This window comes from Pectinophora gossypiella, chromosome 15 (assembly GCF_024362695.1).
Source record: "Pectinophora gossypiella chromosome 15, ilPecGoss1.1, whole genome shotgun sequence".
Classification (NCBI taxonomy): Eukaryota; Metazoa; Arthropoda; class Insecta; order Lepidoptera; family Gelechiidae; genus Pectinophora; species Pectinophora gossypiella.
This window is the reverse complement of record NC_065418.1, coordinates 5,828,469-5,856,159: the sequence shown is the minus strand read 5'-3', so window position 1 is coordinate 5,856,159 and position 27,691 is coordinate 5,828,469. Positions and strand designations below refer to the sequence as shown.

The 27,691-nt window shown below is 40.0% G+C and overlaps 1 long non-coding RNA gene across 1 annotated transcript; it reads left to right on the top strand.

Annotated features, from left to right (window-relative positions):
* The first annotated feature begins 4,879 nt into the window (after positions 1-4,879).
* On the top strand, positions 4,880-5,909 carry LOC126373263 (uncharacterized). The gene is made up of 3 exons (XR_007567298.1): positions 4,880-5,115; positions 5,262-5,305; positions 5,484-5,909. It is a non-coding gene; the product is annotated as an uncharacterized LOC126373263 (long non-coding RNA).
* The last annotated feature ends 21,782 nt before the right edge of the window (positions 5,910-27,691 follow it).

The following is a 27,691-nucleotide window of genomic DNA, read 5'->3' as shown; positions in this document are numbered from 1 at the left end:
GCCGGTCGCCTCAGGGAGGCACCCCGTCTGGCCAAGGTGCCGGACCCGGTAGTTGGCGGCTCCTTCACACTCCAGTAGCACATGGGCCGCTGTCTCGTCCATGCAGGTTCTGCACAGGGGCTTGTCGGTGACACCTAGTGTAAACAGATGTTTGTTGATATCACCGTGACCACACAGCTACACCTGCTACCTGCAGCTGTTACCTGTATTAGTGGAGACCTCTTCACATTTAGAATTCTTTTGGAGAGACAACTATTGATGTCGGGTAGTGCCATCTTAGCCTGCCTGCATTTATTTACGGTGGTTCATAGTCTGGTGTGTTTGTTCATTCCCAAATACCCTAATACCGAACTAGCTTTATTTGCGGATGATACAGCCATCTATTCTTCGTGCCGTGGTCGAGTTATGATGACCGGAATTCTCCAACGCGCCAATGCCTTGGGCAAGTAGTTTCGCAAATGGAGAATCAAGGTAAACCCGGAGAAAAGTGCAGCGGTGTACTTTTCAAAGGGCTATTATAATACGTCACGGTCACGCTGTCAACTTAAGTCATCAAGATGTCTGGCAAGCCGATCCCTTGGGAGGAGCAAGTCAAATATCTCGGCGTAGTCTTAGATAGACGTCTTACTTTCAAGGCCCATATCAAACGTGTGCGCGATCGCGCCACGTTTGTAATGGGCCGTGTTCATTGTCTCCTTAACAAGCGTAGTAAATTATCCCTTTGGAATCTACACGACTTGCATCCGTCCGATCATGACCTATGCAGGGGTAGTTTTCGCTCACGCGAGTCTCTCTCAAATCCACCGTCTACAGGAAATACAAAATCGTTCGTGGTTCCATCGCAATGAAAATCTGCACATTGACCTAAGTCTGCCAACCATTGCCCAATGGCTCAAATTAGTTTTTTCGATTCTGCTCCGCACCAACCAAATCCCCTGGTAGTTGCGGCTTCCGAATACATCCCGCTTAGGAACGGTACTGAATAGCATCGGCGTCCGAAGTATGTAATACGATCCCGACGACCCGATTACTCTAGCCATAGAATCAGCCAATCAGCTCGCGACAACAAACATTTCAGGACCCCGATACCGACACCGCCGGCGTGGTCGACGACTTCCCTCAATCAGCGCTTATCGCTATCGACTTACTAGGGTCGTTTAATTCTTTCAAATATTTTTCCTCTCAGACGACGCCCTGAGTTCGCGCCCAACTGGGCACCCTCAGGCCTGTTGTCTTAAACGTTGTACCGGGTGAGAGCCTTCAGCGCTCCCCATTTGTCCGGCAAAGTAGTTAATGTCATTTGCGGCAAAACTTCGATAAGTCACGTCAAAAAAAGGTGTGTTTGTTGGCTGCTCTCGTTCGTAGCAGCGAGCGGACCTGTCCGAATGAGATCGGCAATATCGGTTCCGGACCGATGGCTGTTACCTCCCGTTCCCCTTCTGGCCAACTCGTCCGCCGCGTCGTTACCTCTTGAATCACTGTGTCCTTTGATCCATTGTAAAGTGAGGTGTTAGTATTTGCACACCTTAGTCAGTGATTGGTGGTAACTGTGTATGAGTAGTAGTAGTTGTTTAGGGCCTGCAAAACTCTGAAAGTATTCTAATGAAACTGTCCCGTACCTAGCTAGCCATGAACGCATTCGCCGCTAGTGTGATGCCCATTTGACCTGGATGACGGTGTTAAGGGAGCCTGATATTACGTAATCATAAAATAAAGCATACTACACAAGGAGACGAGATGCATTGTAAAGTACATTTCTTTATCAACTATTAATGTAGGTAATCGACTACATTTTTGGACAAAACTTGTACAACAAAGTGACTCTGCCCACCTCAGTAGCGCAGTAAGTGTGATATTAGATATGTGTAATTACTTGTAGCTCTGTCTGGTCCATTAGGGATAAAGCCGTGATTTATGTATGTTCACATCTTGTTCTATCCTATTGGTTGTGAGGTGGATAACCAACCTCGTCAATCCTGGTGCGAGGGTTATTATTGAGCCGCCAAATGCCCCTGACATGGCTCATGTAACGACTACTTATTACATCAGTAAGCAGTAACCGGGACCAATGCCCATTGTTTTTTTAACTATTGTGTCTGGAAATCTTGGCCTCACAAGGATGAAACAAAACAATTTAAAAAATATTGATTAATATGGCCATCACTGGCACGTTTACCCTTTACTAGGGCAGGCATAAATAAAAGAGGTGGTAGCTGTTCACTCAAAAGTTAAATACCTTGAACAGCTGATTGCTACGTAGTGTTGTGCAAATTTGAATTTATTACATGAAGACCTGGAATTCAATTGCTCATAACTAATGCAAATATGAATTTAGGCGGCCAATACTCTCGCATGTGATTTGTAGATAGTGACAGAGTAGGCACACTTCGGGTTGATACCCCCGTTCCGTTACACCCTGTAGATTATAACCCTTTCCTTTCTCATCTACCTAACAATGAATTTGTAGACCAAACCTTCTTTTGCATTTTCTTTAATACTAATTTAGTTTTTAATGAAAATGCTGTCTGGCTTGTTGTTTAATTAGGTTTCAGGCTTAGAAAAAAAATAAACTCAAGTTTCTTAATTGAATCTGGGAGTAGGTTATGATTAAAAGTAATTAAAACTTTTAATATGGTAATCTTAACTGACTGTAAAGTAAAAAAGGGTTCTCTATTTTCACACTTGCAAAGTTCTAATCCTGTTTTCACGAAGTCATGAAAACACAGAATTTTGTACAAAAATGACTGCCTGTTTGACCTTCCAACCCACGAAGGAAAACCAGCCCAATACAGGTTAGATAACATTCCTCCACAACGCATTTCTTAGGAATGTGATTTTCTTCAAGGTGTTTTCCTTCGCCGCACGTGATTAAACTTTTAGGAATCAAACATGAATTCGAAAACAAATTCGAAAATCATTTGTTTAGGCTCAAACTTGCGACGTCACAGTGAGAGTCAGTCTTTTGAGTTACCACGGCTATCTATTTACGTTATAAAATATTTTGTAATAATTCATAAAGTTTCATCAATCATTGTTAAGAACTTTGACGCAGGTACTCTTAACATAAGTTATATCCCTCCTTAATCATAGGGGATCTACAGGGTTTTAATACGGACCGAAATCGTATATCATCTTTGTTAATCTAAAATGTCACGTGTAGGTATCTAATTGCTTTACACTTTATTGATGTTATTTATTTAAGACAGAACTTTTATGACTAAAAATATATTTCAGCAATGCCCTGCAAAACATAACAACAGTACACACACAACAGTAAACAGTAATACTTAACACAACGGCATCCGTGATCCAGTGGTTGAGCATTAAAATTCAAATTCAAAAATACCTTTATTCAGTAGGTAACATAGTTACACTTTGAATCGTAAATTTTTACATAAAGAACGTCTCATCCGCCTAAAACTACTGCAAGTACAACTACTGCATCATTGTGCTCGCTAGTCCCGGGTTCGAATCCTGGTGGGGACAAATCCTACCCTAGTTTGTTTAAGACATTACAGGCTGATCACCTGATTGTCCAAAAGTAAGATGATCCGTGCTTCGGAAGGCACGTTAAGCCGTTGGTCCCGGTTATTACTTACTGATGTAAGTACGTAGTGGTTACATGAGTCATGCTAGGGGCCTACGGTGGCTCAGTAATAACCCTGACACCAGGGTTGATGAGGTTGGTAATCCACCTCACAACCCACACGATACTAGAAAAACATAACACGACTAACATAACATCACGTTTATATCCGAAGGGGTAGGCTTATAATTTTATAATGTTTTTATATTTTTTTAAATAAGTTGATAATACATTAATAAAACATTTTCCAATAACCACCGGACTTAATTACCTGTTAGAACCTAAAAGCTGCTTAACCGTAAAAAACGAACTCATTTTTCAAATAAGAACGAACGTCGAACTTAAATCTTTATCGGGAAACTTTACCATTAAATTATAGGCGATATTAATTAAGCCTTAATTTAGCTACCTACCTGTGTCAGAGGATAAGACCAATTTATCGTGAGCCTGTAAATCCTTTGACTCAAGTTCAGCTCTGAAAGAACTTCAAAGAAAGTAAAAATAACATGGATCTTCTTACGATGGTAGGTACGCAAAAGTAAAGTAACGGATTATAAACGGCCTATTACTGGCCAGTAATAACTGATCAGTAAATAATGCTACGGAATTTGTTCCATAAATAAGGTTATTCGTTAAACAAATTGTAACAAAAGCTAAAACTTGAGAATATTCCTGTTAATATACAGATTTTAATAGAGAATCTAAAGGCTACAACGCACCGAAGCGCAGTAACGTAATGGAAAATAATATTTGACGCAGTTACAACCCACGAATGTGTTGTTGTATCGCCATATAAAAAAAAATGGTAGAAAAACCTAGCAAATATTGATTATATTGCTTGTTAGATTGTATATAAGGAGGAATAATTTGAGTGGTCTTTGGTATTGTATACGGGTAGATCCTTTTCGTAAATAAAAATATTTCTTTACGATATTTTCCTTCATCACAAATGTATCGGCAATTATTATTCTGACCTTCCTTATAGGACTCATGAAAACAAGACGAGAATCGAACTTTTGGCCTCTTGAAAGAAAAGCAATTCCGTTACCAACTCAGCTACCATCTTGTTGATAAGAACAATAATGGTTACCACGTGGAAACTGTTTGATTTATAGTCGGGTCTATAACATTACGACCACCTGAGGTGTCATTTTTTATTGGCCATAAAACAAAAATGACGCTCTACTTATGATAAGTACATGAGTATTAAAAGCCACAGCCGTGGTAGCCCAGTTGGCAGAACGCTTGTCTCTCACTTTGAGGTCGCAGGTTCGATTCTAGTACAGGCCCAAACCAATGATAGTCGAATTTGTTTTTGAATTCTACAGAAGGTTACAGGTTAAGTCGACCTACTCCCGTTAAAAGCGTGTAGTTAATATCATTTCTGACTAATTTGATTATGAAACGTCCTGTTCTAAATCTAACCGTTAATTAAATTCAAATATCTCAATATAAGTATAAGATGTATTTGGTCCATTATGTTGAAGCCACACTTAATTAGTGATGACACTTAATAACACCTTAAGAAGGTATTGTATATTTTTCTTCTCAACAAAGAAATATATTAATTTATTATTATTAATTGCTATATATATTATATGTATATAGTCTGTCTATTAAATATAAAGCAAGTGTGTCCCATTCATTAAAATGCAGCCTCTAATATTATTTTCAGAGTAAACTTCTACGAATCCTACTCCTACTAATGTACGATAACGAGTAAGTATTAGTCTTTAATACTTTAGTACAATGTCACATTAATTTTATTGATAAATTGAACTGTAAATCTCACTAAAAGTGAAATATGTTAATGTGACAGGGTTATAAAGTGGGTACGATAAAATTGGTCAATACTTAATCAAATAATGAGATCTCATCGAAACCTTGGGTATTCCAGCGTCAAAGAACGAAAGCTTTGATCTACTCTTTGTGCTCTACAAACTTTAATAAATGATCGAAGTTTTTGTCCGGGGAACGACTTCGGAGTAAAAACAGGACGTCTGCAGAGGACGAGGTAAAGCTCCGATCAAGGTGACACCCCGGGAGGAAAATATGAGGTAACGTATATGGTACAGAAATAGACGTCACCTTTATTGTTTTACCTACAAACATAAACATATTCCTGCAGTGTACGTGTGTATTTTTATGAACTTAGTTATTCTAGTAACGATAATTATATTCTACCTATTCTATTTTATTTTTTTACCTAAAATCTTGTTATTGATGTGTACGCCTATCTGCCCTCTTTTAGTTTTAAGTTTATCTCTTTCCCGGTTTGCTAGAAGACATTTCTACTAGAAATAAGTTGAATTGTTTATCTGTATTGTGTAAGTTTAATTATTGTTTTTATATTTTGTTTTTGTTTGTGTATTTTGTTTTTATATTTTGTTATGTGTACAACAAACTGTTAAATAAACTAGGTACAAGGTATACGTATAGTGAAGGGTACCTTTATACCACACTCGGAGAGTCCCGAGACACTACCTATTAAAAAAAATATAATTCGTACCGTATGCCTATTTTCTTACTGCGATTCTTACAGAATACCTAATTGCGATCGAGGCAGACAGTCCGTAAGCGCTCCCTTATTCCTTAGCGGTTTACGTCCATTATTCTTCAATGAACTTTCGATTTCGTGTCCGTCAGAGTATTCAGCAAGGATGTTATAGATATGAAATTTTGGATACGGATTGGATACGGATTTAAGAATGATTATTATACCGGATACGGTTACGGATACGGATAATGAATTATTTCGGATTATCCGTTTTGCATAATTTCGGTTACGGATATTATTTTTCTTACGGAATTTCAAAAGTAAAATACAAAAATGTAGATAATAAAGTGGTTTTCTTTATAACGACAAGTTATAATTATGTTATGACGACAAAAGAAGAAAAAAAAAACTAACAATGCGCGCGGCTTGCGTTTATGATGTCACAGGTTGCTTTTTCATACAAATTCCATAGTGATTTCGTGTTTCGTCGTTTAGTAAAAAGTGATTGATTCGACTAGTTGAAAACTAGCCTATTGTGAATATTCACAGTGATCGCTAACGAGGTTTCACTATAAGCCGTTGGTCCCGGTTACTACTTACTGTTGTAAATAAGTAGTCGTTACCATGAGCAATATCAGGGGCCTTTGGCGGCTCAATAGTAACCCTGACACTAGGGGTGAAGAGGTTGGTACTCCACCTCACAATCCACACGATAGAAGAAGAGACTATAAGGCGACGATGTCGGTTAAAATGAACTGTTTTGACAGTTGTCAAATTAATCTAGCTTTATTTGTAAGTATCATTTTAAATCCGGTAGCCTTTTCACACATTGTGGAATACTCCGTCACTCTGCGTCGAGCGGCCGTCCCGAACGGTCGTTTGTTCAGAGGTCCCGAGCTGCGCCCCGCAGCTCCCCGCGCTGCGCCCCGCAGCCCCCCGCGCTGCGCCTCGCAGCCCCCCGCCGCGCGCCCCGCGCCCCGTGCCGCCATTGTCTGCCGGCTACCTGCTGGCGTGACCCTGCCGCCATTCATTGAGTCAACAATAGTTCTTCTCAGAACTTGCTGGCTTATCTAAGTTTCAAGGATAAAATAACGACTGTTATTTTACAGTTGCATCGATTTTAATTTTAAAACCACAGTTTCGTGGTCCTCAGTGGATACCTTGCGGTGTTAACTAAGCTGAGTGGGACGTGGCCCTGGGGCGTCCGCTTGCCTCACTTTGAGGCAGGCACATTACCCGGACGGGGCTAGAACCACCGGCCTTGGGGTCTACCCTAGTCGACCCTAGCTGTCACCCGGGGTAGAGTGACCAATCTCTACCCCTTATATTTTTCTCTTCGTGTTTCGGGGTGTAAAAACCCTCCGCACTTAGAGCATAGGAACCCTCTTGCACAATAAGATCGGCAAAGGGATACCAGCTTAGGGCACACCATAAGCACACATCTTCTTTGTTAACCCCAAGCAAAGAGGCAAAACTCACTCTTACACACCCTCGAGCAATCCCACTCGAGTTGCGAAAGTTAGCGAGCGATCGCCTCAGAGTTTCTTGCGCCGCTTATTCTCTGAGGAACGCTTTTGCGAAGCGGTAGTAATTATTATATAGCAGATTGGCCGTCCCTTAAAAATGGCCGACAGCTCCGAGCTGTGGGCCGAAATCGGTAAAATCATTTTGACGCATATCCTAGCGGATAAAAGCAGCGCGCTTTACGCTGAGATATGCCGATTAGTACCGCAAGTTGCGGAGTTAACCTTGCCTTCCGCGCCCCGCGTTGATAGTGCTCGTGCCGACCGCGCGTCGTCACCCTGTCTCCCCGCGACCCCCGGCCCCGCCGCGTCTCTCGCGTCGCTTCCCGGCACAGCCCGGCCTACTGCGTCTGCCCACCCCGCCGCGTCTCTTGCATTGTCCCAATCGCGCGCGTCTTCCCCTTCCCCTGCTACCCTCCTCGCCGGTGACGATGAGGAATCGTGCGATGTTCTTATGGACGTTGCCGATTCCGATTCGTCGTCGGAGTGTGTGGAGTCGTCCTCTTCGGAGGACATATTCACGCTCGTGGAGGGCCGTAAGGGAAAACGAGCCCGCCGTCACCGCGAATCTGAGCCTGCTAAGGTCCAGAAGACGTCCTCGGGAACGTCGATTCCCTCTTCCATCCCCGAGGCCCGTAAGGCCCCTTCCAGCCCTTCTAAGGCTCTCAATTGTAAGAGTGCCATCAGCGGCACTCAAGTACAAAAAGGTCCCACCCCTCCGCCCTTGTATATGAGGGACAAAAATAGGTGGAACGAAGTCTCCCTTCGGGCGAAAGAGGAGAACATCGTAATCACCAGCGCCCGCACGACCCAAGATGGGATCAAAATTCAAGTCCCGTCATCTTCTGAGCATAGAAAGCTCACTACAATTCTGAAAGGTAGAGGAATACAATTCCATACCTACGCCCTCCCGGAGGAACGTATCCTCCGTATCATCATAAAGGGAATCCCTAAGGAGTGGGAAACCACTCTTGTTAAGGAGGACCTTGTTAACAACGGTTTTCCGGTGCTTGAGGTGCACCGTATGCATCGCGGTCGTGGCCAGGTCCCGTATGACATGGTCACAGTCATATTAGAAAGGACGGATGAGGGCAAGAAGATCTTCAACCTGAAGACTTGTTGCGGTCTATCTGGCCTTAAAGTCGAAACTCCCCATAAGGGAGGCCCCCCAACGCAGTGTCATAGATGCCAACTTTACGGGCATTCTAGTAGGCATTGCCATGCCAAGCCTAGGTGCGTAAAGTGCCTAGGGGATCACGCTACCTCGGATTGCCTTAGAGGCAAAAACGAGGTAGAACCCCCTAGCTGTGTGCTGTGTGGTCAGCAAGGTCATCCTGCGAACTATCGCGGATGCACCAAGGCTCCACGCACCCACCACAAGGTAGCCCAACGAAGGGCAGCCCGCGCTGCAGCTTCCCAACCCGGTCCCACTAAAGCCCATATGGCCCCTTCCTCGCACTCTACTCGCGATTTCCCGGCTCTGCCACTCACGCAGACCAAACTCGCGCCGCAGCGTCCATCCGCATGGACTCGTCCCCCGGCAATCGTCCGACCCACAAATCCGCCCCGCGCCCAACCTAGTAGCAATTTAGGTATTCCTGCAGCCTCTCTCGCGCCTCGTCCGGTTCCTGCGATGGCCCCTCAGGCCTCTGCATTTCCTGTCAACCAGTTTAGGGAATTTAGTATTCTCTTTAAGTCGGCCCTTAGTCAACTTGACAGTTTATTAGACTCCCTGTCCCAATTTAAAGCCTAATAATGGATTGTACGAATAAAAGTAGAGTCAAACCGCGTTCCCTTACAATAGGTTTTTTCAATGCTGATGGCATCTTAGGTCAACGTGCAGAGATTCACGAGTTTGTAAAACATCATCAGGTAGATATTTTATTAGTGCAGGAATCTTTCCTCAAACCCTCTAACCGCGACCCCAAGATGGCAAATTATAATCTAGTGCGAAACGACAGGACCTGTGCGCCCAAAGGGGGCACTCTCATTTATTATAAAAAGTCACTTCACTGTATCCCCATAGACCCACCTGACCTCACTGACATTGAGGCTTCGATCTGTCGAGTAGGCATGACAGGACATCAGCCGATCACATTAGTGTCGGCTTATCTATCTCCTAATAACTCTAAGAGGTTACTTAGAAGTGACCTCGAAGCCCTCTTTAATCTCAGTAATTCAGTCATAATTGCAGGCGATCTTAACGCTAAACATCTTTCTTGGAGTTGCTTAACAACAAACACAAGAGGCAGGGTATTAGAAACTCTAGCCGAGCCCCTCTATTATGATATAATAACACCATTGCAGCCCACTAGATATCCCCCTGACTTGAACCACAGACCAGAAATACTCGACTTGGCGCTTCTAAAGAACATAAACTTACGTTTATGTTCTATAGAAGTACTACACGAGTTACAATCCGACCACCGACCTGTTATATTAAAACTAGGCTCCCGTTTAGACGCCCCTGATAATCCAGCACCCCCTAAGACAGTGCTGGACTGGGAGAAGGTGGCCGAAGGCCTCCAGTCTTCCAGTTCAGTGTACTTAGATAGTATCCCAGTAGAAATAACCTCCTTAGAGGAGGCCTCGACAGCTATTAACTCCCTCACGGATCACGTGAGGTCGGTTTTGAACGAAAGTTCAAAACAGGTTCCGGAGATGGAAGACCATCGCTGGAAACTGCCTACCGACATCCGTGATCTGCTAACGGAGAAAAACGCAGCCACCCGCGCATATGATTCCAATCGCACCGAGGAATGTCGCCGTCATTTGCGTCTCTTGCAGCATACTGTAAGAAAACGTATTAATGATATGCGACAGAATCGGTGGGATAATCTTTTGAGCGGCATTGAGCCCCACCACCAGGCCATCTGGCAGCTGTCTAGGTCTCTTCAAAAGGATACGGTTGTTCCTACTCCCCCTCTCAATAGGCCTAACCAACCCCCCGCTTTTGACGATGACGAAAAAGCCGAATGCCTTGCCGACAGTCTCGAAGCCCAATGTTCGCCCAGTACTCTCCCTATCGATCGTAGGCACCTCTCGACGGTGAACTCTGAAGTTCAGCGTAGGGCTTCTGTACCTCCCACCGATCCTCCTCTTCCACAGGTTACTGAGGAAGAGGTACTAGGTATCATCAAAAGATTTCATACCCGAAAAGCCCCTGGCTCAGACGGTATCACGAATCGTGTCCTTAAAAACTTCGGTGCTCCCCTCATCTGCTTACTAACGGCAATATTCAACGTCGCCATGAGCAACTGCGTCTTTCCACAGCAGTGGAAAGAAGCAATTGTAATTGGTATACCAAAGCCTGGGAAACCTAAAAACGAACCTTCGAGTTACCGCCCCATAAGTCTCCTCAATTCCATGGGGAAGGTTTATGAGCGGCTCATATTTGCTAGATTACGGGACTACGCCGAATCCAATAGTCTTATTCCACCAGAGCAGTTTGGTTTTAGAACCAAACACTCCTGCGTTCAACAAGTGCACCGTATTGTTGAACATATCTCTAGTAGATTAAACTTAAAAAAACCTGTCGCTACGGGAGCGCTCTTCTTCGATGTGGCGAAAGCGTTCGACAAAGTCTGGCACAACGGCTTGATCTACAAGCTTTATTCACTGGGAGTGCCAGACCGTCTCGTGCACATCATACGAGACTTCCTCTCAAATCGAACCTTTCGCTACCGCGTGGAGGGGACGCTCTCGTCACCGCACCCGATACATGCCGGAGTCCCACAAGGCTCCGTCCTCTCCCCTTTACTATTTTCATTATATACTAGTGACATTCCCAAATCCCCTAATACCGAATTAGCTTTATTTGCGGATGATACAGCCATCTATTCTTCGTGCCGTGGTCGAGTTATGATGACCGGAATCCTCCAACGCGCGGCCAATGCCTTGGGCAAGTGGTTTCGCAAATGGAGAATCGAGGTAAACCCGGAGAAAAGTGCAGCGGTGTACTTTTCAAAGGGCTATTATAACACGCCACGGTCACGCCGTCAACTTAAAGTCATCACGATGTTTGGCAAGCCGATCCCTTGGGAGGAGCAAGTCAAATATCTCGGCGTAGTCTTAGATAGACGTCTTACTTTCAAGGCCCATATCAAACGAGTGCGCGATCGCGCCGCGTTTGTAATGGGCCGTCTTCATTGTCTCCTTAACAAGCGAAGTAAATTGTCCCTTAGGAATAAGGTGAAAATCTACACGACTTGCATCCGTCCGATCATGACCTATGCAGGGGTAGTTTTCGCTCACGCGAGCCCCTCTCAAATTCACCGTCTACAAGTAATACAAAATCGTTTCATGCGGAAAGCCACGGGAGCTCCGTGGTTCCTTCGCAATGAAAATCTGCACATTGACCTAGGTCTGCCAACCATTGCCCAATGGCTCAAATTAGCTTCCAAACGTTTTTTCGATTCTGCTCCGCACCACCCAAATCCCCTGGTAGTTGCGGCTTCCGAGTACATTCCGCTTAGGGACGGTACTGAAAAGTATCGGCGTCCGAAGGACGTAATATACGATCCCGACGACCCGATTACTCTAGCCATAGAGGCAGCCAATCAGCTCGCGACACCAAACACTTCAGGTCCCCGATACCGACCCCGCCGGCGTGGTCGACGATTTCCTTCATTCAGCGCTTATCGCTATCGAGCCACTAGGGTCGATTAATTCTTTCAAATATTTTTCCTCTCAGACGACGCCCTGAGCCGAGGTTCGCGCCCAACTGGGCACCCTCAGGCCTGTTGTCTTAAACGTTGTACCGGGTGAGAGCCTTCAGCGCTCCCCATTTGTTCGGCCAAGTAGTTAATGCCATCTGCGGCAAATCTACAATAAGTCACGTCAAAAAAAAAAAAAAAAAAAAAAAAAAAAAAAAAAAAAAAAAAAAATGGAATACTCCGTCAATCTCGCGGCTGTACAAACACGGCTCCCACAACATTTGAGTTGCCGCCACTAATACTCGCCCTTCGCAGCGTGGCACTTCTGCAAACAACCCGAGCCCGAATGGAACACAAACACATCACAGAACTGTGTTAGAAACAATATTAAGTTAGACAACGGTAGCCTAGGTGTTCTTGAACGTTTAATTACGAGGAAAAGATATAAAAATCATGTCAAAATCAAATTGGAACGCAATATTAACGATTTAGCCATATATCACTTACCTGTCGTGCTTGAGTTTCCCTGAGAAAACTCACAAAGAATGATAATGTTTACAACCGTCCAAGTCAGAATATTTCAACCATTTGTAATTTCAAATTCGTTGTCCATAAGTATAAAACAAATACATCTTCCATCCGTCACCTAAAAGCCTCAATAATCAACCAGAAGGGGTCGAATTGGACACAAATCGAATTCAGAGATACTTTAAAAGAAACATGATAATGCGAATGTATTTTTTATTTTTGCTGGGTTTTTCCATATTAGTTCCGGCCGTGTTGAAAATAATTACACCATTATTTACTGGCTTGTTTTATTCAAAGTTAATATTTGCTGCATTTAATTAACTCGACTTGTGGGTAGGTCGGATATTAAATCTGTTGAGCCGGGACTGTCGGCACTTTTATTAATAAGTATTTCAAAAAATTGTTGATTAAAATATAATAAAACAAGTTACCGAAAGTAGAAAATAGGTTATATATAAGTAATATTCCGTGTAGACTCACCGTTCAAGGACTAACCGTACCTATTTTGTTACATTAACCATAACGTAGATAATACATATAGTACATACTATGGTAGAATGTTTATCCTCAGTTGTAAATCCAGATCACTGCAGCTTTATAGTAAGGTATGTTAGGTAGTGCACTCTATTCTCCTTTTTATAGAGATAATGATTCTTCTGAAAAAAAAAATCTTCTTACTGTTTAAACGCGACGAAGACCGCATCTACATAGTTCAGAATTTACTAGAAAATCCCGTCATTTCTCTGTCAACAATGGTCACTTACTCTGGACATTACTGTAGGGTGAATAGGCTTTCCACTACGCCTAAGTAAGCGGACGGGCTAAAAGCTTCAAAAGGCGAATATTCACCAAGTTCGTAAAGCGAGGATTACAGAAATTAACAGAATTATTGTGGTCTTTGCCTGCGTGGGGTGGGCCGATGAACCTTTTACATTATACTAGGGTTGCCTAAAATATGGAATGTTGATAAGCGGCATCTACCGAAATAATATAGGTAACTATAATGGAATTTAACAACATCGCAAGGATTTGATACTTATTTTATAATTATTATCGTTATGAGATAATTATTAGCTATCATATTAAAAAAAGTATTGACTAGCGGCTACAAAATAATTATGAATGTAACTCTGTCTCTGCTGAGCCGTTTTGCATAAAATTTGTCAAAAAAGGGGAACCCTAGATGCGCCAGAGATGGCCTTAACTGACTACTTGGCCGAAAAAATGGGAAGAGCTATAGCAATTTCTAAGATTTTGTAAAAAAATATAACACAAGGATGGCAACCCTAAGCCATGATGTACAAGTGGGTGAACGCGGGAACCCTGCTGACATGCTCTTAAAGGGATTTGCGGTCATGTTCCCGCTGTTCTTGCACCGAGGCAGTTTTACTGGTCATTCCATCCTAATCTCCTACTAAGTGCTTGTTGACTACGTCCAACTCAATGAGTCAAATCAAGTTTTCTTCCACTACATTCATCGGTGTTCTTTGATACGGTATTTGAAATAAAGGAGAATATGCATCGATGTGAAGCGATTGGTCTACGTACTCAATACTTACGCCTTCTGAACTTATATGTTAATAAAGGAATAACGAATGGTAGAAAAGGCTGTCAGAATAAAAAAAGAAAAAGAAATCTGATTTAATGTCCACACAAATACTCTTAGAATTGCGGTGTTACATATCGTCACTGGAAAGGCAAAATTACGTAAGCGCCAAAATAGGTATTTTGGGTTTTTTATATATTCGGAATCAGCGTTTCATTCTGCGTCGATCTGTCTGGGTAGCATTGCGATACGAGCACTTTTTTGGCGCTTACGTAAATTTGAAAATAGTTGACTTTTTTCAATTCCAGTTTCTTAAACGACAAGATTTTGGTGTTTTTTTCGTGACTGGTGTATAAGTAATATTGTGGTCCTATATAATAACTACATATTAACTTTAAGTAAATTTGGCATTCTATAGTTTGAAAAGTATCATTTTATTAGTAATTTTGGACTACTGAAAATAAAAAATAGACTATGTATAAGTCATTTTTATTTACAGCTTTTAAAATAAGTAAGGCGTATAAGAAAAAAATGTCCTAGCATGTTTATGCAGTGAATGGCGAATAAGTAATTTTGACTTACAGTATTTAGAATAAGTAAGGCGTGTACGTCCTTCGCATTTTTATGCTGTTATTAAGCAAGTTTGTGGGCTAGCAGTAAGTGTCCCAGGAAGTTATTTTTTAACAATAGATCTAAAAGTAAAACTATTTTAGAATTGATTTTATAATTTATTAGCGACCCGGCTTCGCTCGGATGCAATGCTGAGGAAAAATGAAATTATTTACGACATCAAATTAAAATCCTCAAAAATAACAGTATTTCTACACTATTTATTGGATGTTATTATACATACCTATAAACTTTCCTCTTGAATCACTCTATCTACTAAAGAAAATTGCATCAAAATCCGTTGCGCAATTTTAAAGATTTAAGCGTACATAGGGATATAGGGACAGAAAAAGCGACTTTGTTATACTTTTTAAGTTCTGTCGTTTGCATATTTAGCGCCAATTTTGAATTGAGAACTCTAAATTAAAATTTGTTGGAATTTCGAATATCAAAACAATTGAAAGCATTAGGATTAATGCAATTGTTTAGTCACAGCGTTGGTTTGAATCTGTCAGATCATGTCCGAAAATGAATCTTACAAAGAAAAATTTTCTATAACTTTCGAAGAGGCCTACTGCGACTTCAGTGTTTCAAACAGTTAAAATCTCTATTCCACGATGAAGTGCCATGTCTGCGAGCCATCGAACGCTGGTATTTAGAATTCGAGCGTGGATATCCGCCTTCACTGAAGATAATATCGTTGCTGTGAGACAACTAATCCTCAAAAATCGTCATGTGACATACCGAGAATAGAGGCGTTATTAGGCATTTCAGGGACAACCATTTAAACGATATTGAATGAGGCACTTGGTGTGAGAAAACTAGTTTGCCGTTGCATCCCGCATTTTCTGACGATCATAAGGTAGCCCGCGTCAGATGGTGTAAGAAAACTCTTCAGAGGTTCAACCGAGGAGAGTCAAATCACGTGTACGACATCATCAGTGGTGACGAATCTTGGATTTATGCTATTATCCTGATTCCAAACAACAATCCACAGTTTGGGTCTTCCAAAACGAGTCAAAGCCGACTAAAGTTGTTCGCTCTCGAAGCACTTCAAAGAAGATGGTGGCTACCTTCGTGGAGAAAATCGGTCATGTTGCGACAATTGCACTTGAAGATCGTAGGACGGTTAATGCAGATTGGTATACCACAATTTGTTTACCACAAGTCATCGCCGAACTTCGAAAATGTAACCCAAAGCGACGCATGATGATGCGCAGGAGTGCAGGATGCTGCACCATGACAACGCAAGCTCACACACCGCTCGTCAAACGATTATTTGAAGCAGGAAAACGTAGAAATTCTTGACCATCCTCCATACAGTCCTGACCTAAGCTCCAATGATTTCTTTACATTTCCTAAAATTAAAAAAGAAACTCTTCGCGGTCAAAGGTTCCAGTGCGGTGAAGAAGCGGCCAACGCTTTCAAGTCAGCCATTTTGAACACTTCTACTTTGGAGTGGAATAAATGTTAAATAATACCTGGTTCGAGCGAATGGAAAAGTGTATTAAACTTCGTGGTAAATACTCTTAAAAACAATAAGGGGAATTATTGAGGAATTAAAAAGACTTGACCCTTCCAGAGACTTGACTCGACTTAGAGCCACGTATGCTTGTCCTAATTCAAACAATTTTGAGCCCAAATATACTACTGCATGGTCGACTGTGCTGCCCTGCATATGTTATGTTATGTTAGTGGGCTCTGTTTTCCGCATTTAGACTCTAAGGTGGCCCATTATGCGTGTAATTGTTGACTACGTAAGCCAACCTATCTCCTTCCAGAAGCTCAGAAGCCTCCTGGGGATTTCACAGGCTTCGCGGAGCGACCCCACCCAGCGATCCACTGTGCTGCCCTGCATAATATGGACGGTGGATGACAATGACAAAATTAAGGGCAACATCCTTCTTTCAGGCATTTTGTAATATCGTCCATCTTGGATTTGAAATTTTGACATAATGACAGTATTCTACTAGTGTAGTCCTATCTTTGATACCCATATTGAGGGGGTTGTGGAAAAATATGTAATCCCCCATTATGTACCGGCTGCCATCTTAGATTTATAATGTTATTGATTTTATTATATTGTATTGACATCGGAATTAAAGGTGCGTACCAAATTTCAGATCAACCTGACAACAGGAAGGTACTTAAATTGCAATATCTAATTTTGATACAAATATACCGTACGGGTTTAGCTAAATAAAACCGTTTAACCCTTTCACGGACAGAGACCATGGGTCATTGGTGGTTCATAATAGGTAGTATGGCACCTTGGAATCGGAACGTCCGTATACGTTCTGTCTTTGAAAGTGTTAAAAAGAAACTTTTACAAACAGATAACGGGTTGTACGCTATTATTTATATTTTATGAAACTTTATTTCTGGCACTTCAGTATTTTAATAGCCATTTTTATAAATCAATTGAAGTAATAAGTAGTTTAAAGAGGTATTAAGAATAATTATTTGTCTCTTACGTCTTTTTACCCATGTAAGATATTACAAAAACTTACTTTAAAGAATTTTTGGTGAACTGACATAATCAATCGATCACTTTGTAGGCAATTTTTACATAATGAGAGCAGATGTGTAAAAGTCGTTACAGTAACTTTTACTCCGCTAACATTACAGTATTATTATATTTAAAGAAATATTATCGTTCTCGTATGCATTGTCGTAAGAGCTGTAAGTAATTTTGCTTCCAAATAATATTTTAACCAGATGGCGGTTAAGTAAATTTGCTTTACTGTAAACTGAAGTCATTTTTACGTAAGCGCCACTATATCCTAAAATAGCAATCCAACAGTTATAATATGTATTGCTGGACATAGAAAATTAAAAAACAATGTAACCTTACTTTGACATCATCTAAATTGGATAATTGGGTAAAAAGTTATGATAAAAAAACGAAAAAATGAAACTTTAAACGGCTTTTTCTCGAAATGGCCTTTTGGCGCTTACGTAATTTTGCCTTTCCAGTGACGATATTAATAACTCGGTCGAAGCAGCTCGGTGGCGCAGCGGTAAACGCGCTCGGTCTGTTATTGTTGAAGTTAAGCAACTTTCGCAAAGGCGGGTCATAGGATGGGTGACCACAAAAAAAAGTTTTCAACTCAAGCTCCTCCGTGCTTCGGATGGCACGTTAAGCCGTTGGTCCCAGCTGCATTAGCAGTCGTTAATAACCACCAATCCGCACTGGGCCCGAGTGGTGGTTTAAGGCCCAATCTCCCTATCCATCCATAGGGAAGACCCGCGCCCCAGCAGTGGGGACGTTAATGGGCTGGTGATGATGATATTAATAACTAGCATCAAGTATTAAGTACATAGACCAACTTGCCCATTCTCTTTTAGTTTTTTTTTCTTGTTAGGTATCTTGAATAATTTATTTACAGACTATTTAAGGTAAACCTTTCTGTATCTACAGTAAAAGTTTTCAGCATGATAAATGAAAACAAGATTTTTGTAGCTTAAAAGAAGTATATCCGTGCACGTCTGGGTTTTTCGATTAATTATTGAAAGTTTTATTGCTAAAAGCAAATCAATATTCTGCCGCATTGTACGTGCTGTCAGAACTTCCAGTTTTATGTACTCGTACGAGATTTCAGTTTCTAGAAAAATCAAAATTTACATTCCTATTTTATTAACGTCATTTATCGAATTATAAAGTCCCCTGAAACGTAATATCATTGTAAGAATCCTAGAGTTTAACGAGACGCGTTTATTTATAAAACGGTTTACACACATGTGCCTTAATTTTCCAACTCAATGAGTACGGCGTGCTAATCACGAGGGGCGCTAAATTGTATTAACGACAGTCGGTTTTACTGTTCTACTCCTGTTAGAAAAGGCCTTTAGCAAAAGCTAGTTGTAACTAGGGTAAACAAGCTTCAACAAAAAGCGGGATTTGACTGTAACGTTATACTGGGCGTTAGTGACATCGTAACGACTACTGAGGGGAATGATTCAGACCATGATTCTGAGTTAAAATTAAGTGGAATATTCCGTCGCAAAATTCATGACTTTTTTATTATTTTTTTAATTATTTTCAATTCTATACTTTTGCGATCGAAAATTCCACTTGATATTAACTCATAATAATGAGCTAAATCAGCCCTCTTCAGTATTCGTTACGATGTCACTTACACCCCGTACCAGTATATACAGGTAGCCATACAAGTAGGTATGGGTGTTAGTGACACTGTAACGAATACTGAGGTGGATGATTCAGACCATAATTCTGAGTAGATATTAAGTGGAATTTCCTGTCGGAAAATTCATGAAAATTTTTGTATTTTAAAAAACAATCCATTTTATACTTTGACGACGGAAAATTCCACTTGATATCAACTCAGAATCATGGCCTGAATCAACCCTCAAAGTTTTCGTTACGATGTCAATAACACCCTGTATATATTGAAATAGTAAAATGTACAATAGTTAATGTGGCCGTACATTCACTGTTAAGATCGGTTACGTTAGCCATATAAGAGCGCATCTTAGGCGCTCATAGATTGGAAACATGTCACCATGGCCGAATAGGGCTGGAAGAATAGATTTTTGTTTGACGTCAAACGAAAAAATAAATTAATCTATATCATCGTATAGTTAAGATGACGATATCCCACACCCTACCTATATGACCTAATATGTATTGGGCTGGTTCACCCATCTCGTTGGAAGGTCAGTCAGGTCGCCTCTGTAAAAAAACGGATCTGACAAATTCAGGTTAGGTAAGCGGACCCCGTGAAAACGGGATAATGCTGTGGAGATAATGATCGTACGTATATACACAAAATGAGCTGAAGTGTGGTGATGGGGTAGTGAATGAGGGTTTACGGGTCATTTCTATCCAGCCAATTTGTGTATGCCGACTAAAGTTAAACAATAAATCAAGATCAAGCCAATAAAAAAGGGTTGCAGAGCAACAAGTCGTAGAAAAGCAAACCTTTCCCTACTCTTTAAATATTTATACTTGAACTTTGCAAAAAAGGTTATTATAAGTTAAGTGATTATTTAGAAGATATGAATGTATGGGATTAACTGTCTGAGAACTGATATTAGGCAGCTAAATTATTCAATTGTATAACAATATTTTATGTTTTTTTTTAAAGAACGTCTAGGGCCCTGTGCTGAGGGTTTTCTTGCAGCTTCTTTTCCCCGGCTATACAGGTCGTGAGAAGCTGCAGTAGTTTTAGGCGGATAAGACGTTCGTCATGTAAAAATTTACGATTCAAAGTGTACCTATGTTACCTATTGAATAAAGATATTTTTGAATTTGTCGAATTTGTTTTCGAGTTCATGTTTGGATCATAAATTATTATTACGTGCTCAGCGGTGAAGGAAAATATCGTGAGGAAACCCACATTCCCGAGAAATGCATTTTCGGAGGTATGTGACCTAACCTGTATTGGGCTGGTTTTCCCTTCGCGGGTTGGAAGGTCAGACAGGCAGTCGCGTCTGTAAAAAACCGGACCTGTGAAATCTTCAGGTTAGGTAAGCGGACCTTGTGTAAAACAGGATAATGCTAGGGAGATGATGATGATGACAGAAATAAAATAAAAACTTAAATATAAACTTTATTGAGCTCTACAGTCCCGTGTAGACACAATTCCTACGTGTTTCTACGGAGTTTGAACTTTTTTAAATATTGTTTTCATCGTTGACCAGAATTCAAATTCAAAACATAACGAGCATCTTCGATCTTGTCATATAACTTCATTAATTTATACTTTAGTTTGTTTCAAAATGAATATTGTAAATGTGGAAACATTTTTATGAATGCACTCGATGTTTTTTGCAGAGGTGTGTGTAAAATATGTTCTATAATTTCTTTTTAAGCTTTAATTTTATTATTGGAATTTTCTTCACTGTGAAGTTGCCAAGTTATACAGTAGCGGATGAATGTTTCACTCTGTTATTCTCTTACAAGTGCATGTGGGTGTTCGGGAACATAACATATTGAAAGCTTTGTTAAGTACATTTCTTTAGAATCTGTAGGTAAAGCATATACCACACGATCGTATTTATGTTTCCAAATGATAAGTAGAAATACTTTTTTTATAAGATGAGGCAAAATAACCTAATATATATTAGGTTATTATTAATAAATTGCCTTTCATGGTTATTATTTATTAGAGGTCCGGTCACATCTAATAGGAAAGGCTAGAAATTACGAGGAGGTTGAAAAATATGAAACTATACTCAATAGTATATTATACATATGTACAGTGTGCTTTACAGTATTTACATTAACCATTTACCTAAACAAATAACTCAAACATTGTTTATGGATTTAAGTTTAATATTGTCTCACACAGAACCGGGATATTTGGAAAGACATGGGGGAGGCCTTTGCTCAGCAGTGGGATCATACAGGCTAATAATAATAATTGTCTCACTAAAATCTCATATTGAGGCCAAACCATAGAATAAGGAATAATACTACGTATAGAACGGCACCTCTACTCTCGACCAGTGTCTGAACTAGGTTTACCTCATTTTGAATCGTATGATGTCAGACGTCACACACACAGATTCTCGTGTACGATAATGTCAATGTGTAGTGTCTGTGTAAAGCCAGGTTGTTTGTATGAAGGGTCCGGGGTGTGGTCAAATGACGAACATTAAAAAGCGAAAAAATCCTGTCTTTCACTGTCGCAGTCGACTAAAAATAAAGTCGTTTCATAAAGCTTTAGATTGTAGACATCACATCAAAGAGAACTAAATAACAAACTTCAATTCGAAAGTATTACTTAGTACGATATAGTCAAAACTAAAGGAATAGAAGAGTAAATGCTTTACGTTGTAAACTTGTGTATGCCATTCTCGTTCCACAAACCAACGGTGCAACTAAGTTTTTAAGCTGAGCAACTTCAAACAACCTCTATAAGTTACATATATACGATGAAAGGACCATAGAAATTGTTTTAAGTCTTTCCTGGCGGTTAAAAAGGCCACATAGATGCAATCCATCTAAAAAGCAATATTGCAATTTGACATTTGAGCATATAAAAGTAAGTGCGCAATATTAAGAAATGTCAAATAGCAATATTGCTTTTGGATGAATCGCTTAAATGTACCCCTGTTCTTGCCCTTGAAGTCTGTGTTTGTGCGGCTTTAACTACGTGCTACTTAGGAATATTATTGAAAACTATTGGAGTCCGCATAATACCAGCGTGGTTCACGCCGCGACTTGTGCTAAGTGAGGTCATTTATTTCAGGACGTCCACACCTTACGATTATTTCGACGAACATCATTTTTGCTATTTTTTGATTGTTATGTGAAAAATTTAGGTGACGTTATTGTCTTGTTTTTGTGTATGGCGTCCTTATAATAAACAATTTGCATTCTATTAAATTATATTTTTTGTTTCTGAAGCATTCACGCGTGCTTAGGGAAAATTAATTAACATGACATAACATAATAAGCTCACGACTTTATACCAATTGAGGTAGTCAGACACATCCATCGCAAGATAATCGCAAGTATTTTTTTTTAAAAGAACGTCTAGGTTCCTTTGCCGAGATTTTTCTTGCAGCTTCTTTTCCCCGGCTATACAGGTTGTGAGAAGTTGCAGTAGTTTTAGGCGGATGAGACGTTCGATAGCTATACTTTGAAAGTATAGCTATGTTACCTATGAATAAATATATTTTTGAATTTGAATTTTGAGTTTGATGAACCATGTACCCACACCTCACCGAGCCTACTGTTAGACCAACATGAAAATTAAGCAGTTTCGCTACTTTTTTTCCTAATACCGTGGAACAAGTTTGAAAGAATGAAGAGGGTTATTAAACTTACTCCATTTGCCGAAGTCATTATAGTAATCTCTGGGGGCTTGGTGTCATGCATTATGGGTTTAAAAACTTTTAAAACTTTTTTTGGTCGTCGCATATGGGCTAGACCTATATTCATAGGGAACTTAGTGTCAAGTATCAGCATCCGTTCTTATAAACAAAATATATTTTTTATTATGCACAAAGCTGTCGTGTGTCTTAACACCTACCTAAATTAATATCTTCTACACATAGAACCAATAAAAACGGAGCAAGCACGCAAGATTTTGTTTTTGGTTGTGGTATAAGTCTGTACGAGGCGTGTTCAATAAATAATGAGAATGACTATGATAAAACTATGTAAGTAATTATATTTTAATGCGTCTTCCGTATTATAAATTTGAAACAAATGAGTGCTATTTTAAAGAACAATTGAATATCGACTCGTTAGGTCTTCTTTAAATATATTTAGTACATGTCTTAACTTTACCTGCCAGTATTTAGTTTTTTACATCCAAGGAGTATGTATCTCATTCTCACCCTGACACTTCATACTAGTAACATATTACGTAAGCGCCGCCCTTTGTATTAGAGACTTACGGCAAAATAGAGAAAGTGAGGTAAACCCAACTCGGCGTTCGATAAGATTTAGTACGGGGAGGACACTGTCCGTTCTATAAGTAAATACCTATTAGTCAATAAATAAAAAAAAATCTTTATTTATTCCTTTACTGAGCGCTTGCTGTTTGTTCTATACTATAAGTCTAGGAAACAAGAGAAGTAAATACAAATTAGAGAAGGACCAAAATGTTAAGTAGACTGTGTATTGAAGTTAAATTAAACGACGCTAAATACAAGTATAAAAATGTATTTAATTACTTTAGATTACAGCGAAATAATTATATGACGAATTAATAAACAAGCGCGCGTGCGGCGGCGGCGGAGTCGGTCGAGAAGTGGGCGGTCCCGCGCGCGCGGCGCTCCTGTCCTCTGGTCCTTTGTATCGCGCATGCGCGCGCGTGTTGGTGTTGCCAACACAGCTTATACCGTTAAGGTAAAACCGTTAACAACTTACACAAATTGGAGTATTTCGTAATACCTACCTCGTGCTGCTAAGAACAAAACGACGTAATATCTAAAAACGTAATACGATTTCCTTCATTTCATTGCGTTTGTTTCTTTTCAGATGTTTTCTAAAAGGAATTATAAAGTAAATTTTATAATCCCTTTGCATCACAGCAGTCGGCTACACGCGCCCAAATGCATTATAAGCTTTTGATATTGTTCTGTTCTTTTTATTTTATACTAACACTAGAAATCATTTACTAACACATATGAGTCAATGGTTACTTGGAATAAAGATTTTATTTATTTATTAATATTTAGTAAAATAAACGTAACGTAGCAACACGCCTGTTTCCACGGAGGGGTAGGCAGAGGTGTATCGCATATACAGCCACTCCTCGCTTGTTATATTGTAAGTCCCATGAGATCGATGGAGCCTAGGAAGGATAAACTACACTTAAAGAACTATACTTAAAGGTTGCCTGGAAGAGATTGCTACTTAACAATAAGGCCGCCTATTTGTGCGCCGTACTGTTTGTGCATTAAAGTATTTGTTATGTTAAGAATATAGCAACAGTGAAAGAAATTAATAAAATGTTGTAGATAACATTAGGTAGGTATAGTTTTTATAACGATTTCACTTATACATTTAGTTGTGTTAAAGCAGTGAATTACCCGTCTGTTTGACTGAAGTTGGTCTTGTTTACTCATATAGATTGAAAACAACAAAGTGGGATTTCAATGGATTTCCAGCCATGTTAGCTTAGCCCTGGGCGTAGGTAACATAGGATGGCTTTTTCCTTGATACATAGGTACAAGGTACAAAATAGTTATTTGAATAGAAAAAACAAAATGCTAACTCTATCGGCAATCTAGTTGTACAACACTTTTTGAAATACTTAGGTACGTTTTTGAATGCCTAATCTACCTATATATTTTATTTCTGTTTTATGTAGTCTAAATCAAATTATCAAATGGACTACTAATTGTTGACTACTTCCGATTGTTTGCGTTCAAAATTTTGAGTTTGGAATGCAAATCGAGTTGATCTCGTATTTAATATCGATTTGACCCGGGTCATCCCGAATGGAGTAGTTGGTGGCGCTGGTGTAGCTGTCAAAAGAGTTCACAGTGCATGATATGGCGGCACGCTGCAAAACCATTTGCTCCAAACTTTATTACGATATTCTTTACGAAATTAGCTAAGTTTTAATATTAAAATTAATTATATCAGACCAAGAAGTGCCATAACCATGAAATAACGGTCAAGGAGCTCGGAAATCCGTTATACATCATAGTATAGTAATATTACCCACACTTAGTCTTCTCCTCGGCTATGTTTAAGTTCCATGTAATAGGGGGCCGACTTTGCCCGTTAACCGGGCATAAATACTGGAAACTTATATCAAATATATAAATCTACGATCCAAATATGAATTCAAATTCATAAAGAATTCAGTGAGTCGGTGTGTCACTACGATGAGAAGTAATTACTGCAGTGGATAAATGAAAATAATTGAAGAAAGAAAGAAGTGTTTATTATATAGGGACACCACAATAATCATGCCCCTCGCATTATCCCGTTTCTCACAGAGTCCGCTTACCTAACCTGAAGATTTGACAGGTCCGGTTTTTACAGAAGCGACAACCTGTTCGACATTTCAGCCTGCGAAGGGAAAACCAGGCCAATACACATACCTATCACATACCTCTGTAAAAGCATTTCTCGGAAATGTGGGTTTCCTCACGATGTTTTCCTTCATTGCTTCACGTGATAATCATTTATTACCCAAACAAAAAAAAAAAAACAAAAAAAAAAAACAATCAATCAATGAAAAATAACAGCTGTTTGTAACCTAAATACCATGCACAGAATAAATTTCATTTCATTTCATGATTTCGAAAACAAATTCGGCACAATTTGTTTTTCATTAACAAATATAAAACAAAACACGGAATAACACATAACTCACAATCAAAACACGTAACGAAATCTATTACAATTACATTTGATATTAAATTAAGAATACTTATAATCTGTAGGTATTATACTTATATACCTACACTCGTTATTTTTGTCGACGGAGCATAATAAAATAATTATGTTCGAACATTTTCTGTTTTGAACAAGAATAGATTCATAAACTTCCAAATCTGAAGTATGCAGTAATTGGGAGCAAGAAATAATTTCGTTAACTTTGCAAATAAGTCTCGAGCTTTTGCTCAAATCTTATACAGTAATAAAAACCCAATTTTAGATTTCTTAATATTTTGCTATTATTTATTATGACACGGTATGCAGAGGTGACGAAAAAGAAAAACTAGTTGTGTTTGGAAAACACTGAAGAAAAGATCGCGCGGACGTTCACCAACCAGATGGACTGGTGTATATGGGTGGAGGGGGGGAGTATCATAAAGGCTATATCGAAGCATTTCATCTAAAAAAGCTATATTGCAATTTGACATTTGCGCATATAAAACTAAGTGCGCAATGCTCGGATGTGCTTTAAACCCCCTGATCAATTGAAAGATACGTCGTCCTTTAAATTCTACTAGGACGTTTAAATACGTGCTGGACAAGAATGGAGACGGTAACGGGAGACAGACCATCCGCCCCAAATGCAACCTTGATGCTGATCACGATCCTCAGATATGAGGGACTGACCCCAAACCAAGATATTATTAAGTTCTCATTGTAGTACTGTAAAATAAGTTCACTACTATATCCCAATTGGTCTAGTCAAAGGTACATCCATCGCAAGATGACCAAGGTAACCACGATTCTCCGAGCTATCTGTTAGACTAATGTGGTGAGCCGAGTCGTCTTAATATTCTCATTAGTACAAGTCGAGTACCGGATATCAAACCGACGATCCCCGTTTGAGAAACAAGCCGGTGACACACAGATATAGGTACCGATAAATTACAAACTAGAAGAACAAATCTCCACAACTGAAAAATTGAGGAACAGCAGATTAGCATTGTTTTACGGGCATGTAATGAGAAGGGATGAGAACGGTACGGGACGGGACGAGACGGGACGGTACAGGTATGAAGTAAGGGACGAGCCAAGAAAGTGTGGATGGATTGTGAGTACTGAGATGACGATTGAAAGAGATGAATGGAAGAGGACACGTGTTGTGTCAACCCTACTTACAGCGGGATTAGGGCAAGGGGATGATGATGAACATAATGTATTAGTTTAGTAAGCGCCCTGACCTGACCAAGTGAAGCATGAATAATAACGCTGGTCCAGGTTCTACTTCGTACAAAACCTTTCATGAACCAGCAATATCGAAACACCGTTCAATAATATATTAATCCCACCCCTCACAATACCTATTTAGCTGGTATAAAACCGAGGATTACCATGTTTGCCGTCTTCTATACAGCGGAAGCTATGCATTGTTCAGTTAAGATTTCTCGGATCGCCAAGAGTGGGATTAAGCACGTATGGAAGTGGTGGAAATGGCGACTTGGCAGTTTTACGACTGGTTTTAGTTGAACTACGACCTTGAAGGGAATTTTAGTGTAAGTAGTGGTAAAACTGGATATAAGGCAAGGTTATGTTATAGCAAGGTTATTATGTAACTAGGTGTTACCCGCGACTTCGTTCGCGTGAAACCGTACCGTATTACAATTCCAACCTCTTTCTTCCATTCCGTGTTCTGTATCGTACTTATGTATGGCGTCTTCGTTAGGTACAGACTGGCCCTACTAAACTTATGCATTATCATTGATCGTTCTCAAGCCACTCACCTATCGTTAGACAGAACAGAATCTATCGGCCTAACCTCGATTGATATATCACTATGCTAATGAACGTGACAACACTTGCGTCTGCACTTTGACAGATCTAACTCGATGCTATTGTAAAACTATATCTGCATTTGAAATATAACAAATATA